At 39.7% G+C, this 12,695-nt stretch overlaps 1 long non-coding RNA gene across 2 annotated transcripts; it reads right to left on the bottom strand.

Moving 5' to 3' along the window:
* Positions 1 to 7,815: 7,815 nt before the first annotated feature.
* Positions 7,816 to 11,801, bottom strand: LOC309492427. 2 transcript variants are annotated; one of them, XR_014203535.1, is made up of 4 exons: positions 11,043 to 11,801; positions 10,202 to 10,284; positions 9,952 to 10,101; positions 7,816 to 8,733 (listed from the first exon to the last, which is right to left on the bottom strand). It is a non-coding gene; the product is annotated as an uncharacterized lncRNA (long non-coding RNA). The 2 variants fall into 2 exon arrangements; XR_014203536.1 differs by having other exon boundaries at positions 11,274 to 11,801.
* Between the last annotated feature and the right edge of the window lie 894 nt (positions 11,802 to 12,695).

The following is a 12,695-nucleotide window of genomic DNA, read 5'->3' as shown; positions in this document are numbered from 1 at the left end:
GTGAAAAGGTTAAGTAAGGCTTACATTTAAATGTGTCTTTGTTTTGTTTTGAGTGTATGGTCAATAAATAAAGGAATTAAAAAGATGGGCACAAAACCTGTTTGTCGCGCCCCACTTGTCATGTCTCCATTCCCCACCATGTCTCTATTCCCCACCCGCGCCCGCGCCCGCGCCCCACACTTTGAGAAACGCTGAGCTAACTTAACAGCTAACTTAGCAATAGGGGTACCTCCGTTTGGTCAGGATTTTTCCTCTTTTTGGCTGGTGTCGACCAACAATGAAAAATCGTTGTCTGGCTGCCTTTCAGTGTCCTTTTCATCTTTCCATCCCTTAGCATGCACCGTCAGCTTTCTCCAACCATTCATCCCAGCGACTGCGCAAAATAGTGAACAAACTTGGTAGAGAAAGCGGGTTGGGTAATACCAAGTAGTCGGTGCGGGGGGTACATTACAGATTATTTAAAATATGATACTATCTTTCTTGCTGGCAAATGAAATGAATAAAGAAAATGAACAAAGAAAAGTATTCATTCGGAATATTTCATATTTATTTTAATCTGAATGATCTGATGATATTGGGGGGGTTATATTAGCTGGATCTGATTTTTGAGGGGGTCATGACCCCCGTAACCCCCGTGCAAATTACGCGCATGACTATTGGATAAGGTTAAACAAAGTGGCTGAGCGGAGCCTTAGGGAGGAGGGCAGAACCTTGGAAAATCGGAGCAAAGAACTGGCTGTAATGTTTATTCGACACTGTCCTGATAAGGAACTCTCTTTAGTGTTCAAAAGCAAATCTGCACAGTCATGGACCGCGTCTGAGGTCCAAGAGCGATTAGATGAGATGCTAAGGGAACAGAAAGCCACTAAGCGAGTTACGTGCCAACAAACAGCCAAAGTATTTGAGCCTAACAGTGAATCATCTTCTGTGTCTTCTTCTCAGTCAGAAACTGCCACACCAGTAACTGACAACAGCACTCTGGACAAGGTCTTGACCATGTTGGAAAAGGCTCTTGTGTGCAATGCCCAATCTGTGCGTGGTGGTTGGTCCAAGAATCCTAACAAACAGGGTCGTGAATGTAGAGTTTGTGGCAGCAAAGATCACAGCACTACTGCTCATTGCAAGATGTACAATCTCTGCTTTAAGTGTTTTTTGTCTGGGCACAGGAGTTTCAATTGTGAGATGACCGGGCCCAGGGAAGGCACTGGCAGACGAGGAGATGATGCGCCGCAGGGAAACTAGAATGCCTACATTGGGGGGAGGGCAATGTGGGGCAAAATGAGAGTTCCTCCTGGAATACTGATGTTGAGTCTGTCTATTCATTTTATTGTGAGAATGTAAGCGAAGACAAAACTGTGATTTTTCAAAATACCATTCGTTCTGCACAAAATGACAGTCTGTTTTATACAAGTGTTTTAGTACAGGACAAAGTTCGTTTGAGGGGGATGCTGGACAGTGGCTCTATGGCGACTACATTGAGTGCTGACATGGTACCTCAACTGTTAGAAGCTGGAGTCCTGGATCAGGAGTTCTTTTCCCCATCAGACATTGTCCTGGTTGGGTGTGGTGGGAAGCAGACTTGTCCTGAAGGTATGTGTGATCTGAAAATTGAGGTGTATGGGTTCAGTTTTAGTGTCCCAGTCCTTATTGTCAGTGGGCAGGTAGACCAGCTTATTATCGGAACCAATGTGTTGAAACCACTGATTAGAGAAATGAAGTCGAATGAGGGGTTCTGGAGAGTTTTGGATAAACCAGACCAATCGAATTCAAGTGAGGATTGTCAATTTCTGCGTATGCTGTCAAGCATTGAGAGGTGGAGGGGTAGTATGATCCCTGACATGGTGGGCACTTTAAAATCCAAGTCTGCTGTAGTCCTGCAGCCTATGAGTGAACATCTTGTTTGGGGTCGGCTGCCACCAGGATTGAAACTTTCAGTGGGCAGCACAGTTGTGATTGAGCCGAGTACGTCTCGTTGCGTCCACCGTAATGTTCTTGTTGGTAGAGTGATCTCGCCTTTGTGGGGCGACGGTTGGCTCCCAGTGAAAATGATAAACCCGACAAATTCAGAAATTGTGCTGCGCAGAAATGCAAAATTGGCTGATGTCTACCCATGCATTGCTTTGGAAGATTTTGATCAAGTGACAGAGAAAAGGATGTTCCAGAATGTGGCCATCCACAGTGGCAGTTCTTGTGGTAGTTTATCAGCAAAGAGTTCTGTGTCTGGTGTTAGGCAGGTGAATGACATTCAGTTGGATGGCTTGGGTCTCAAAGACTTAAATGTGAACGACTGTGAGGTGTCACCTTTCTGGAGGGATAAGCTTGTTGATCTGATAAAGAAATATGAGTGTGTTTTCTCTAGGCACTCGTTAGATTGTGGCGAAGCGAAGGGGTTCTGTCATCGCATTCGTTTGATAGATGATAAACCTTTTCGTCTGCCTTACCGTAGACTTTCTCCATCACAAGTTGAGGGAGACGCTTGATGAGATGGAACAGAAGGAGATCATTAGGAAATCTTCCAGTGAATTTGCATCACCGTTGGTGTTAGTTTGGAAGAAGAACGGTGATTTGCGGTTGTGCACTGACTTTAGGTGGTTGAATGCTCGTACGGTGAAGGATGCACATCCTCTCCCTCACCAAGCAGATGTGTTAGCAGCTCTGGGGGGGAATGGTATGTTTAGTACCATGGATTTAACGTCTGGGTACTATAACGTCCCTTTACATGAAGAGGACAAGAAATTTACAGCCTTCAGCTCTCCTCTTGGGTTGCATGAGTACAACCGCTTACCGCAGGGTCTGTGCAACAGTCCTGCAACGTTCATGAGAATGATGTTGACTATTTTCGGTGATCAAAATTTCTTGAGTTTGCTCTGTTACTTGGATGATCTGTTCGTTTTTGGTAAAACTGAGGAAGAGAGCTTGCAGAGACTGGAAATGGTGTTTCAACGGCTCAAGGATCATAATTTGAAACTGTCACCTTCCAAATGTAAGTTTTTGCGGAGATCTGTGAAATTTTTGGGTCACATTGTTTCACAGGAAGGTGTGGCGAGTGATCCAACAAAGGTAGAGGCTATAGTGAATGTGTCAGAGGAAGACTTGATGGAAGCTGATGGGGTTACTCCATCTGTGGGTAAAATCAGGTCATTTTTGGGCATGGTTGTGTACTATCAACATTTCATTGAGAATTGTTCCATGATTGTGAGGCCTCTTTTTCAGCTGATGTCTGGCCAGAAGAGACCTAGGAAAGTGAGGGGTCTTGGAAAAAAGTCAGGGGCTGTTCGGAAGCTCACGCCTGATGATTGGACAGAAGAATGTATAGGTGCATTTGAGAATTTGAAGGCTGCACTGGTAAAGAAAGTTTTGCTTGCCCATCCTGATTTCTCTAAACCATTTTTACTGTCGGTCGATGCTTCAACCAGTGGGCTTGGGGCCGTGCTCTCCCAAGTTCAGGGGGGTTGTGCGGTTGCAAGGCCAATTGTTTTCGCATCAAAGTCGCTTAATCATGCTCAGTCTAAGTATCCGGCGCACAGGCTTGAATTTTTGGCGATGAAATGGGCCATATGCGATAAATTCAGCCACTGGCTTCGTGGGCATAGGTTTACGGTTTGGACGGATAACAACCCGCTCAAGTATATTTTGACCAAACCAAAGCTTGATGCCTGTGAGCACAGGTGGGTTGCGAAGTTGGCTCCTTTTGAATTTGACATACAGTACATTCCTGGACCAAAAAACGTGGTGGCTGATGCTTTGAGCCGGGAACCTTTTGCTACTTCCAAGATCTTGCACAGACTTACCAGAATGCCTTATGATATCCTGAGGCATGAAGCAGATGCACTTGAGGTTGAGCGGGTTCAGGATATGTTTCATTTGTCCTGTGAACATACAAAGAGTGTAGCTATGGAGAAATTATATGGGTTGCAGAAGTGTCATGAGGTCACTAACATGGTTCAGAGTTTGGCTGGGGGGCGGGTGTCCTGTGAAGAGAAGTCAGCTGTACTCCGCTCTCACCGTCACTGGGAGGAAGGAGCAGCTGTTAGAGCAGTGGCTTATGTGCAGCATTTAAGGGGTTTGGAGGATGCGGGGCAGTGCTCACTCGATAAACTTACCCAGGCAGATTTACTTGACAAGCAATGTCATGATCCGGTCATAAGTAGGGTGAGGTTCTTTGTGGAGCGAGGTAGACGACCATCTAGGAGAGAGAAAGTCAGTGAGTCAAAAGAAACTGTGCGAACACTCAGACAATGGGGCAAATTCACAATCAGGCTAGGTATACTTTACCGTGTGTCTAAGAATCCGACAACCAAGAAAAAGACTTTTCAGTATGTCGTTCCAGCAGCTTTGAGAGGCTTGGTCCTAAAAGGGGTGCATGATGACGCAGGTCATCAGGGCCAGCACCGCACTCTTTGGCTAGCGAGGCAGAGATTTTACTGGTATTCTATGGAGAAAGACACTAAACTGTACGTGATGCAGTGTAAGAGATGTGTGTTGAGTAAGACTCCTGAGCCTGAGGCCAGAGCTCCACTTGTGTCAATAACCACTACAGCGCCGCTTGAGTTGGTTTGTATTGATTTCTGGTCGGCTGAGGATGTCAATAACAAATCGGTTGATGTGTTGGTAGTAACCGACCACTTCACAAAACTTGCGTGTGCGTATGTCTGTCCGAATCAAACTGCGAAGTCTGTTGCCCGGGTTCTGTGGAACAATTTTTTTTGTGTATATGGGTTCCCAGGACGAATCCATTCAGACAAGGGTGCAAATTTTGAAAGTTCTTTGATTGCTGAAATGTTGAAGTTGTCAAGTGTTACCAAATCTCGTACCACGCCCTATCATCCTATGGGTAACGGTCAAACTGAAAGGTTTAACCGTACTCTTGGTGACATGATAAGGTCCCTGCCTCCAAGGTCTAAAGCTGTTTGGCCTCAGATGCTGAACACACTGACTTTTTCGTACAATTGTACTAGACATGAGACAACTGGCTACCCACCTTTCTTTTTGATGTTTGGCCGTACTCTGAGATTGCCTGTAGATGTTTTGTTTGAGAGTGTAATTTTGGATGATGGGACTGTTGATGTGAGTAAATATGTCCAGTCTCTGGGGAAGGATTTAAGGGAGGCAATGTCACTTGCACAACTGAATGCGCATCAGCAGCAGAGTAAACAAGCTGAATATTATAATCGCAAGTGCAAGGGTCATTCATTGGAGTTGGGTGATCGGGTCCTTCTGGCAAACAAAGGAGAAAAGGGAAAGAGGAAATTAGCTGATCGTTGGGAAAGCACGGTGTATATTGTGATCAGTAAGAACTTTTCGTTGAACACGTACAAGATTCGTCACCCTGTTAATGGTCGTACCAAAACTGTTCATCGAAATCTGTTGATGCCGGTGAACTTCTTACCATTGCCTGCTTGGGATGATTCTGTGAGTTCAGAGTTTGATTTGAGTTCAGACTGTGTTTTGTCACATACTGACTGTCAGAAGAGTGATACTACAGACCGAATTTCTCAATGGATTACTAATCTAGATGAAGTCGCAGGGACTGCCAGTGGTGAATTGAATGATGACATGATTGACAGTGGTGAGCATGAGATTTGTGATCATGAAGTGGGGAATCAAATTGAACAGGTTGAAGGAATGGAGTGTCAGGATATTTCCGAGAGAATGTCTGCTCCTTCAGCGTCTTTGTGCCTCGCATCAATTGCTGGAACCTCATCTGGGTCAGATGTTCAGACTGAAGTCTCTGTATCTCCAATTGTCGTGCCTGTAAATGATCATGATGGTGACATTTCAGTGGTAGTGCGAGAGATCTCTGTGAGTTCATCTGAACGTGATTCGGTTTCTTGTCATGCTTTAAGAGAGCCTGGTGAACAGCAGAAATTATATACAAGATTTGGTAGATTTATTAGACCTGTGAGTAGATTGATTCAAACAATGTCAACTCAAAGAGTTAATCCTGTTCTGGAAGTTTGATTTATTTATTTTTATATATTTTTTTCAAAGTGTTTTTGATTGAGTGTGCATCTGTCGATCTGTCAGAGGTGGCATGATCTTGCATGATCTGTCATACATTAAGTTGTTTAAAACAAACAATTAGTGTAAGAAAAGTGATTTATTGGTGTACGTCATATTTGAAACTATGTATATGGCATGGTTTTTCGAATGGTAGATTGGGGATTAGCTACCCTTGATTTATCTGAATCTTAAACAAGATGGCTTTAGAGCTGTATAACCTAAGGTGGTTTATGTGATATGACATCACCGATATGTCAAGTGGATGACCTGTCCAATAATCTAGCGTAAAACAGTGGGGGTGAATGTGACGAGTGTATGTTGTTACACTAGATTATTGACATAATTTAATCAATAACAGTATTATTTTATGGGACTCTTATTTTGAAAACATTTGTTTTGGAAGTTGCACAGTTATCAATGGTCATGTGATCATAAACTTAATAATTTGCGTTGTTTTCAATTCTTCATACATGTATATTTCTTTTTTTTTTGTATTGTTTTTGGTTTCATTCTTGATAAATATTTCTGCACTAAATTAAGGAAGCACTATTACGTAAGCGTCGTCATGCGTGAAGGTAATGCTGATGCAATTTGCGTGCGCGCTCTCTCTTTCGCTGGATGTCGTGGCGAGAGGTACGTTTTTATCTGCTCCTCAGAGAAGTGTGTAAATGTGCTTTATTGAGTGTTGTATAGGAATTTTCTGTATATAATGAGTTTATTTGTTGTCTTTTCTGTACTGAGAGATCAACAATCTGGGTTATAAATGTTATAAGAGTATGTTTGATCCGATCGAAGTACGCATTTGATTAATGGCCGCAGTTGCACGTGCGGTATGCTTGTGAGTTTAGAACGATATATTTTTCATTAAAACATTTACAGTTGAATTTAATATGAGTTATACATTTGTAATTGTGTAAAGTTGTATTTGTTTATTTTGAAGGATCCATGCAATGTTCAAATGTATTTTCTGTATATGAATTTACATTGAGATATCATGTGTTGATTGACAGGCACGGCTAGACCAGAAATGCCAATTACCTTTGCTTAAGTGTGATCGTGTCTGTTATTTCTTTTGACACAGGTATGTAGACGGATCATTCATTATTGTTATTTTTCTATATTTCTTTTCTTTTCTTCTTTTCTTTTATTATTATTGAATTTATTTCTATAATTGTTAAGTGCTCTCTCTTTCGCTGGATGTCGTGGCGAGAGGCTGAGAGTAAAGAAAAACCAAAGTACATCATTGTGTGGGATCTCTTTCTTTAAAATCAAACACAACGCAGAAGAAAACCCACTACATATATACATATATATATATATATATATATATATATATATATATATATATATATATAGTGACGATTTGATTAGTTATAGGCTATTTAGGCTTACATTTAAATTTACACAACACATTGACTGATAGGCTAGAGACAGACAGAGTATACATATGACACATTAATAGATAAAAATATATATAGACAGCTAGATTAATAGATAGAAACATATATAGATAGATTATAGATACATATATAAATACATAGATTATATCTAGATACATAGATAGATTATATATAGATAGATTATAGATACATATATAAATACATAGATAGATTATATCTAGATACATAGATAGATTATAGATACATGGATAGATTCATATTCACTGTTAGAAATTTCTTGTAATTTTACAGGAAATTCCTGGCTAATAGTTGCCGTAAATTTACTGTAAACAGTATTCAGGACTGTTATTGTAATACTTAATACAACATCCCTACTGTAATTAATTACAATAATCATGTAAATGTACGGGTATTTGCCAGGAATTTCCTGTAATTTCACAGGATAGAATACTGTAAATATTACAGCAAAATGTTATATTTACGGCAACTCAGTAGCCAGGAATTTCCTGTAATTTCACAGGACAAATCAATATACTGTAAAACATTACAAGTATAAATATTACAAGTAAAAAGCTGTCATTTTCCGTATTGGCCAATTAAAAACACAACAATGGTATATTTTCTTTTTTTTTATTAACAAACTGTGCAAAAATACATATTACAAAAGTATCCACTTTATCACACACAAACAAAATTTTACTTTTAAAGGGATACTCCACTTTTTTTGGAAATAGGCTCATTTTACAACTCCACCAGAGTTAAACAGTTGAGTTTTACCGTTTTCGAATCCATTCAGCTGATCTCCGGGTCTTTAGAACAATGTCAGAGTTTTTGGTCCCATTGACTTCCATAGTATATATTTTTTCCTACTATGAAAGTCAATGGGACCAAGAAGAATGTCAGTAACCAGACAGTTTTTGGTCCCATTGACTTCCATAGTAGGAAAAAATATATACTATGGAAGTCAATGGGACCAAAAACTCTGACATTCTTCTAAAGACCCGGAGATCAGCTGAATGGATTCGAAAACGGTAAAACTCAACTGTTTAACTCTGGGGGAGTTGTAAAATGAGCCTATTTCCAAAAAAGTGGAGTATCCCTTTAATGAAGAAGCTCACTTCCAGACGTCCAGGCAGCCTATCGTCAGGGGGAACACGATGATATGGAACAAAGGTGTCCAGCCAGACTTGAACTGCATAGGGGAAGTTGTTCATGTTACTATCCCATCAACTCAAAGTTCAGTTTTCTTAGGAGGGTGCAAACAGGTGCGTTGAGCCTGTGTCTCTTCTCGGCTTTACTGCCCGTCTGGGAGTGGATTCCACAAAAAGCTCTGAAAACCGAGAGAGAGGAAAAAAGTTAAAGTTTTTCAAGTAACCTACTTGCTCATAAAATAAAATGACTTTGATGTATTTATTTAACATTAACAACTTTAACCATACAATTTAATTTAATGAATTAATGAAAGTTGTAATGTTAAACTGTTGTCCGTCAGTCTCTTCTGTTTACACAAATTATGTCCTGCAGGGGAAAACCAACTCTACTATAGAACAGACACTTAACAGCAATAGGTGGGTCTCCATCCAACTTTTTAATGCACATTTTAACCATTTGAAAAAGAAATCCTGACTGGAAACGGTTAAAATTCACATAAAATATTCTAATGTGAACAAAAACTTCTATGTGGATTGACAAATTTGCATTTTTTGCAATTATATCAAGTGTTTCAAGTTGCCCTGTCAACCTTACGTTTTGATCCCACAGCTGTTCACGACTCCTAGGTGCGTGACCATTTATAATTCGCATAACAGAGTTGATTGAAATGCTCTCCAATTAGAGGGTTTTTTTGCCAAATTTTTACGAATGCGTTTAAAAGTTATGTTTTAATTGGATGGAAACCTATCTATTGACATCATTGCATAGAATATATCATAGAACCTAACAATACTGGTAATAAGGTAATAATTCATGGGACGTTACATATGAGAATGATGGATTCACTTTACAGTAAGGGGACATGAATTATCATGAATTCATGTATAAATTCATGCATGAATTATGCATTCATATCTCATGAATCATCAGGAACTAACACGAGTTCAACGTTTTCATTCATGACTTCATGGGTGAACAACACCTTAATTAAAACAATAACTAAGATGGGTAAATCGTCATGAATTATGATTTATTACGCATGATCATGATGTTTTCTTTGTTCACAGTGTTTTCTTTGGTCCTTAGAAACACTGATGAACAATGTGCTAATGGTCGCATAACTGTGAACAAAGAAAAGCATCACGATCATGCGTCATAATTCATGATGATATACTCATCTTAGTAAATTTTTTTTATTAAGGTGTTGTTCACTCATGAAGTCATGAATGAAAAACGTTGAACTTGTGTTATTTCCTGATGATTCATGAGATATTAATGCATGAATGAATGCGTAATTCATGCATGAATTTATACATGAATTCATGATAATTAATGTACCCTTACCGTAAAGTGTTACCTCATTTTCTTTATTAGTGTGTAAACAGTTTAAACATACCTTTGTATAAAGTCCCTGAGGCGTCTTTAGGATACTGCATGTTGAACACATAGTAAGCAGCGAAGGTTTCAGCCACTCCATTCAAAAGACTGATTTGGGCCCCATCACAACTGTTCCTTCTATGAACACTTGTTGCTATTAGTGTCTCTTCTGAAATGCATTAACACAATATGATAATAAAAGGTGAGTAAATCATGGGGTAATTTTCATTTAAAAGTGAACTACTCTATAAAATAATGGAAGAATATACCTTGCACAATTTAGCAAGGTGTGCTGGATAGGTCTCTCTCTCTCTCTCTCTCTGGATATCAGCAGCTGTGGCAGAGGGCTAGGCTAGGGAATAAAAAACGTAAACATTACCAAATGTATTACCAATTACACAAATACCAAATAAAAAATCTATTATTATTTTAGTCCATATAGTCTGCCAGGCAGCCACATGTAATTTGAGACAAACAAAATGGTTAACTTAATTTTAATACTACTGATAATTTGCTGCCTTTTCTGAAGACAAAGAGAGCATTGAAAGCTTTTCAACAGAACCCAGGCTCCGGAAAAAATAATAATTTTATGACGATGCTGGTTGGATTTAGTTGCGCACGCGCAGTTTATTTTAGATACAGACAGTTACATGACTGCTCTTCCAACCTGGTTTGCCAAGCACAAAGTAATGTTATAACATATGAGCATACCAGATGCTATATTCAGCTTATCTCACAGTTATAGCTGACTCACATAATTAAAGATACCAGCATTGTCGTTTAATTAAAACCCATATTTCAACTAAAATTTGCTTGTGTTTATTCAGTGACCGTAAAATCTACAAACTTCGTTTATGCTAGTGTGCAAACCACGGCTTCAAGACCCCCGATTACAAGACAGCAAAGCAGAAGTCCTAATAATGTTACGACAGCCTGTCCAGTAGCACGTGTAATCAATGCAATAATAACCTGAGCTAACTGATCGGGCTAACGTTAATGCTTATTTTTAACAGTCTGGGCTAACGTTATTTGAGCTATCGTCATTGTGGTGGTTGTTTTCCATTAACGTTAGGCTACGTTACAAGCTCAGCTCTACTCGATTCTACTCACCATGTTTGTTTTTCCATTGAAAATAGTGCCGTGTATCTGCATGTGGTAACGTTACCATTTTCTTTATGGATTGAGTAACTTAAAGAAGACGCCGCTTCACCGCGGTCAGTTCAGGTTTATAACGTCGTTACCCGGGAGTGAGCGGGGCGAGTTGAGCTAACGTTATATCTAACATTACTCTAGCTAATGTTACTGAAATATACCAAGCGAAAAATTGTGAATATCTCGTACCTTGTAGCTGCATGTGGTAACTTTTTTCCGTATGGGTTGAGTAAGAAGACGCCACTTCACCGCGGTCAGTTCATGGTGTTGTTTTACCGGGAGTGAGCGAGTCGAGTCGGGGCGAACGTCACAGAAGCTAATGTCACTGAAATAAAACCAAACGAAACAATCACCACTCATATGACCGGTATTAATATATCCATAGACTTATAAAAATAGATTTCATGTTAACGTTTCATACCTGAGATGTGTTCCTTCCAAAAGCTGCTTCTTCCAAAAGTGTTTGATTCTGGTGCCGTTGGCCACCGCGGTACCGCGCAATTTCAAAATTCAAATCGCAGCAATCCCACAATGCTATGCGGTGGCTGTAAAATAATGCTTCTACAGTGTAGTTACAACAAAATTACAGGACTGTCCATAAATTTCCCATCATGCATTTGTATTTACAATAAAAACATGAATACAATATGTTGTTGTAAATTTTATTGTAAAAATTACATCAATTGCTAACAGTGTACATAGATTTGGATAGATCGATAAAATGGAGGCTCCCCAGAAGAGATGCAGTACATCTGTGGTGTGGGAGCATTTCCGTTTAGAAACCCCAAATAAAGTGAGATGTGTGTATTGTGATCGGCAGCTAGCCTACTGCAACAATACATCATCCATGATGCGCCATTTGAGGAGAATTTGAAATTTGCCCAGAACTCATGATCCACTAACTTACTGGAAAGAGAGAGCAGTAATCTTTTCTCATTTGTATGTCCTAGCTAAAAAATGTCTTTGCATGCCAGCAACAAGTGTCTCTTGTGAGAGGATTTTTTCAAAGGCTGGAGAAATTAACTGTAAAAAAAGAAGTAGGCTAAGTCCTTCCAAAGCAGAGAAATTAATATTTTTTAATAAAAATCTCTAAAAAAGTGAGACATTGTGGCTTGATTTCTTTTATTAATATTCATTTTGCAGGACCAAAATAACATTATGCACAGTGAGGAGCCTACAGGTTACAAGCTTCACATATTAGAAAATTACAATAATAAAAAAACAACAAATTTTTTTAATGGCTCGTCAAGGTAGTTTCAGATCAACACCTGCAAGTGACCACTAGGTGTCACCGTTGAGACGGGTGTCGGATTGATTCGAAGCCTCGAAACAATATGGCCCATTTGGTTCAACTGTTTCATTGCTTCATGAAGCCTCGATCTGCCCATCACTAGTGATTTGACCGTAAGGCCGGCGACACACTGGCTGCGTGGCGTTTTCGTTGTCTTTGCATAACAGAAATGTGTCTGACGCGGCGCTGCTGCTGATAAGCCTCATTGGTGATATATTCATGCAGGACATATGAGTTCATGTGCCAAGTGAATCATTTTATCTGGAAGGACAAATCTGAAAAAACACGGTCAACAACAGTTTAGTGGCGTAATGCATAAA

The sequence above is a fragment of the Leuciscus leuciscus genome (genome assembly GCF_965113295.1).
Source record: "Leuciscus leuciscus genome assembly, chromosome: 2".
NCBI classification, from domain to species: Eukaryota; Metazoa; Chordata; class Actinopteri; order Cypriniformes; family Leuciscidae; genus Leuciscus; species Leuciscus leuciscus.
This window is presented reverse-complemented; position numbering and strand designations above follow the sequence as displayed.